This window comes from Amblyomma americanum, chromosome 7, assembly GCF_052857255.1.
Source record: "Amblyomma americanum isolate KBUSLIRL-KWMA chromosome 7, ASM5285725v1, whole genome shotgun sequence".
Taxonomy (NCBI): Eukaryota; Metazoa; Arthropoda; class Arachnida; order Ixodida; family Ixodidae; genus Amblyomma; species Amblyomma americanum.
In genome coordinates, this window is record NC_135503.1 from 146,370,498 (window position 1) to 146,375,969 (window position 5,472).

Below are 5,472 nucleotides of genomic sequence, written 5' to 3' on the forward strand. Positions count from 1 at the left end.
CGCCACCGAGAAAGAGTGTGCGTGTCTCGTGTGGGCCGTTCAGAAATTGTCATGCTACCTAGCCGGCTCGAGGTTTATCATTGAGACGGATCACTGCCCTCTCCAATGGCTGCAGACCATCTCTCCCAAAAATGGCCGCCTCCTGCGCTGGAGCCTCGCTTTGCAACAATATTCCTTTGAGGTGCGCTACAAAAAGGGGAGTCTCAACGGTAACGCCGATGGCTTAAGTCGAAGCCCCTAACGTAGGAATCCGCCTCAAAGTTGTTTGTTAGTGATGTTTTCTTCCTGAGGCAGGATTTTTAACATATTGCTTTTGTTTAGTGTTTCAAAGTGATTATGTGCTTTCTAGTGCAATTTTCCAATTTGTGGACGCGTTCTGAGTGCTGCTTGACTACTGTAAGGAACTAGGCAGTAGTATAAAAGGGGAAAGAGCCTGGCAGAGCTTAGTGAGGGTTGTCTCGTGCTTGCTGACTGAGCGGTTGCGTTTCGGCGTAGTTCTAACGCTTGCTGGGAACGAGCACCAAAAATGGCAACTCTCCCGAAGTCACTTTGCAGTGTCCTGTGTGATCCTGAACATGAGAACGAGGCCTTATCTGTGCGCTGCGCTCAAGCAACGTCGAGGGACGACCGGTTTCGATCACGAGCATCATCGAGCGACATCCCTCCGGACAGCGGATGCAGTCCCCTGACCATCGGGATCTCCTTCTCCCGGCGGGGCGGTCTGTTACGTTTCGGCTACGACGCGCGGTATAGCCGGCGCGGATGCAACGGACGCCGGGGCTTCGTTCAAAGCGGCGGTCATTTGGACCCGTTCAGTGCTGCCGTAACGCCTCCCGCCAAGCGCGTCCAGGCAGGTTTCAATGCCACGTGTCGTCGTGTGTGCGTGTGTGTGTGTGTGTGCATGTTGGTGCCCACGCTTGTCAAAGCGCGGCAGCCGGGGAGAGGAGCTCCCCAACTGGGAGGCGAGGAGGTCTGACCGGCGCCGGCCCGGCGGACGCGCACGTCACGTCTGAACATGTCTGAGCGTCGCCGTATCGGGCGCCTCGTCCCAAGCCGTTCCTTCTTGCCCTCGACTCCGTGGGTATAAAGGGAGCTGCCCCGGACGCCAAGGGGAGACTTCGATTTCTTCCTTCGAGTAACGTGGTCGCCCTGACCGGCTGCTCTTTTGCGATGCCAGAATAAACAAGTTGTTCTGTTGCCAGTCGACTCATCCTTTGCCGGGACCTTCGGATGTTTCCAGCTTTGCCCCAGGCCGCCAGGCCAACGCTACCCTTGGGGCTTGCAACCCATTGGCAACAGCTTACACCCAATAAACATAAATACCCTCGAGTACAGCAGACTGGACAGCCGTCACCGTAGCTCAGTTGGTAGAGCACTGGACTCGATATTCGGAGGTCGTGGGTTCGGATCCCACCGGCGGCATGGTTGTTTTTTCTGCTGCTCTGTGAGTACTTTTCTTTAAGCGAGAGATTAATCGAAGTATTATTAACCACTGATCAGCACTACACATTTAAAAAAACATAAACATTCCCCTATGCACCTTGGTTTTGCGCACATCGCGCATCTGTAGTATTAGCGCATGCATTAGCAGAGGCAGAAGTAGGTTGCCTCTCACTTGCGCGCTCAGGCCACTTTGGGAACACCGCCGTTTTTCGGCTCTGCTTCGGTGGTTCTCTCACGTTTTCCGTTACAATGTGCCATTTTAACCCACGAGTTTTCTTTACTGAGGAAGGAAATAAGGATAGCTTTCCAGCATTCCAGTTACATAGCTCCACTTTTACAATAAGGTATTTACATAATCCCATTGTAGCCTGAAAAAAAAAAACTCCGAACACGTTAGCCTTGGAACAATGTCGTCTGACGAATTTCTAAATGTGCTATAGCGTATAACTCTTCCCTACCCGCTAGAAGAAATGCTGTTTTTGGTTGGTATTCTTAAATTTTTCCAGCTGTAAACTGGATAATTTTGGTTTGTTCACGCACATGGCTATGTGAATAAAAAAACTCTTTTCAATAACATAGAAAAATAAGGTAGATTACTCCCCAGTATAAAATTGATTCTTTAATTAGCAAAATGTTTCTGGCAACCAGAAAAATATGAAAAAAGAGAATCTTTGCACGTAAGGATTAACAAAATGCCAGAATATATATATTCTGTACTTCATTATGTCACACAAGGCTGCAGAAACTTTGAGAAGCGTGAGTCACACCACAAAAAGGCTTTCATCACCAACAGAAAAAGAGGTAGCCCCAGGCAAAATAGTGGCACGCTCCTAAGCAGTCTCTGGATGCTATAAAACAGAGGTAAACGACGCAGGCCCTGCAGACTACACATGTTTCCAGTTGAACTTAGTGGTTTTAATATTGAAGCTTGTTGTTTCTATACTTCCCCGTAATATGAGACTTTCTGTCTTTTGAAGAGGCAACTGGCGCTGGATATCTTTGCCACTCATGGCAAGGAGCTGCTGAATAGGTTCCGTCGAAAAAGGAGGTTGCTCGAAAGGCAAGTTTCTGGAGGGCTCTGGAAATTCATGGTGCTGTTGACGACGTGGCCGGAGGAGAGGGAACTTGTTTTTAGGTGTAATGCCCATGCAGTTGAGCGAAATTTTCGACCTGGGCACCCAATACATGAGGACATTGTATGCAGAAGTCAAGTAATCGCATTTATCGACGCACAGCATACCTCAATGGCATTCTTCAATCAGCAGTATATTTTTATAGGTATGTTCACGAACAGGTTTCCCTGGTTTTCTTTTCTTTTGGTGTGCACGTAGCTTCCTGTATGCGCTGTGCGTTTAGTACGGAAAGCCCACCTGTCTCTCCACTGAAGGTATGAGACTTTCTTACACAGAAGGCAAAGACCATCTCCTCTTCTCGCTTACTTTTTTCATGTGGTACCAACCAACTGTAATGTCAGTCAAAAAGAAAGTGTCTAGTCACGCTTTGCGGTGTAAACATTGAACTGCAGAGCGAAGTACGTCTCCGAGTCAGCCAGGCCCAATAGCCCGCTTGGACGTTTATCCTGCATATACTGGATGAATTCCAGTCCAATCTTTTGATCACATCTTCTTTCTTCAAGGGAAATGTTTCCGTTGGGCTGAAAACAGTCGGCTGAGGCATTTTTCATATACTGAAGCAGCCAAGAAATTCTGTGAAGCTTCCTGTCTACAGCAGCATTGGCAATCTCTAGACCAGTAACACTTAGAGAGGCTCTAAAGAGCTAAAATACTTCCTGCTCATAATTAAAGGGGCAAGAAGCCCTGAAAATAAACAATGATGTGTTGCAATACAACTAAAGCGAAGAAACTTCCACTATTTTCACGTAAACTTTAAGTCCGATGAACTCCATCATCTGGATTGGGTCAACGTATCTCCAAGAGCCGTCTGTCTCACTGTCCGATGGCTTCCCTAAAATATGCGTCTGTGCCTTTTGTTCATGGCTTTCACAGATAACCTTTTATCACTTCGGCTGCAAAGAACAGCAGAGTAAAATGAATGACTTTGACGGGGAGTTTTTTTTGCAACTGCGCTGCTCCAGGCTAAGCTGAGTCAAGGGGATCCGCTTTACGGCCAGTGGCATGCAATCATGTGCATATGAAGTTGGTATTCTGTTAATAGAGACTCAGGCATTCAGAACAAATCCCAGTGCACTCAGCCTTGCTCAGAGCGCCAGGTAACCGCCTGGGCAGCAAAAACGAAACTTACCGAAGGCCACTTGATGAAGGTCCGAGCTGGCGGGACACATCGTCCCGGCCTGAAATAAACTAAGATGAACTGACATTGTCTGCACACGTCTCACGTACGCTATGACTGCCACAGTAACGGTCGATGCAGCAGAATCTTCACATATGCAAAGTTTCCGAAGAGGGCCGGCGCAAGAAGACGCCGTACTTTACACTAGCACTCCGCGCCCCGTCAGTTCACCGCAGGATATAAAATTTTGCCTCTTCTAAGAATAGAAAAAAAAACACAGATACTGAAACGGAACAACAGTTCTCTGGATAAGAGATATATTACTTATCCAGAAACGGCCCGTATAGCGCACAGTGGTCTAGACACAATGGGTTGGAACTATTTGAACAGGCGCGCTAAGGTAAGAGTTAAGAGAATTACGTCTGTAATATGATTGAAACTTCGCTCCTTTGGTTTCTTTGATGTTCACTTTTAAGCTGTTGGTATTCGTCTAGTTATAAAGGATTTCTGATGCACAGTAAGTTTTTGTTTTTTAATCAGTTTCTCAGGGTCACAAGATAAAAATTGCCGCATCATGTGCGTACAAGTACAGTTCAAAACGAGGAAAAATATGGGCGATGTCATTTATAAAAATATAGAAAAGTAATAAGCCGAGAACGCTTCCTTTGGGCACGCCCGCCGCCAGTTGTTTTCTACTGGATATCAAGTCACCGACTAAAACCACACTGTTGCCTTTTCTACGTGCAAAATTTTATTAACGTTAAGGGGGACGGCGGGGGAGAGCGCGTTTTTGGTTTTTATTTTTTTCCTTTCTTCTCTTTCTCTCTCTCTCTTCTAGTATTTTTTTCCTCGAACATCGTAATGGCTTAAGTTTTCGAACAGAATTCAATTCCTAATGTATCCAAAGGCCGGAGTGAAGTCAACAAAACTGCAAACCACCGGCTGTTTATATTTATTTTTGTATACCATTTGATTACAAAATGTCAAAATCTGGGGGCGTATTCTCCTAGAAAACGTATTTCACTTTTATTATGACGTTGTGTTTGTTAAAGAAGCAAGATAATAGATTCAACCGAATGCTTTCTAAATTCTTAGAAAAAAATAAAAGAATAGACACGGGTAGTTCACAATGTATAGAGCATCGACGTTCATAAAAAGAGGTATGAGGCGTTCGGTTTTCATTCTGCACTGCACTAAAGAGGAGGAAACACGCAGGTTCAAGCCATATGATATAGATGGGCCGATAATATCTATAAAGCACTTAACAGGTATTAGCTACAAAGCATCAGAATTACAGCCGTGACAGTTATTTGGGTTTGAAAATGTAAAACACAAGTTATTTGTATCCGTCAGCTATAAAAACAAACTGCTTTATCTTTCCAGTCCTAAAAGAGTAGACTATATATGTTACGCTGCACTGAAGTCTCGCTCCGCAAAAATACTATAAATCTATGGACCGTCATTTGTCTACGAAGCACCTGTCCATCATGGAGGATATCTCCGACCCTATTTCTGTCGGCGATGCGGCCATCACACAATTTAACTTGTTCCCATTATTTCTCAACCTTGACGAAACACAGAAAAAAAAGCGAAAATTGCACGTTTTTTGAGTCTTCTCAGTTAACTTATTCAAATTAGTTTGACGTCTTGAAGCTTATGTGCGAGTGTGCACCGCGAAATGATCTGTGACAAAACCACAAAATTCCCGTTCTTTTTATGACGCTTATGTAAAGAGCTTTGCATATGTGTTTGCTATCACTTTGTATGTTCTTCTATAGC

General features: G+C 45.3%; 1 non-coding gene across 1 annotated transcript; it reads left to right on the forward strand.

The window, feature by feature from the left end:
• Nucleotides 1–1,346: 1,346 nt before the first annotated feature.
• TRNAS-CGA (transfer RNA serine (anticodon CGA)) lies at nt 1,347–1,422 on the forward strand. Its single transcript has one exon. It is a non-coding gene; the product is annotated as a tRNA-Ser (tRNA).
• The last annotated feature ends 4,050 nt before the right edge of the window (nt 1,423–5,472 follow it).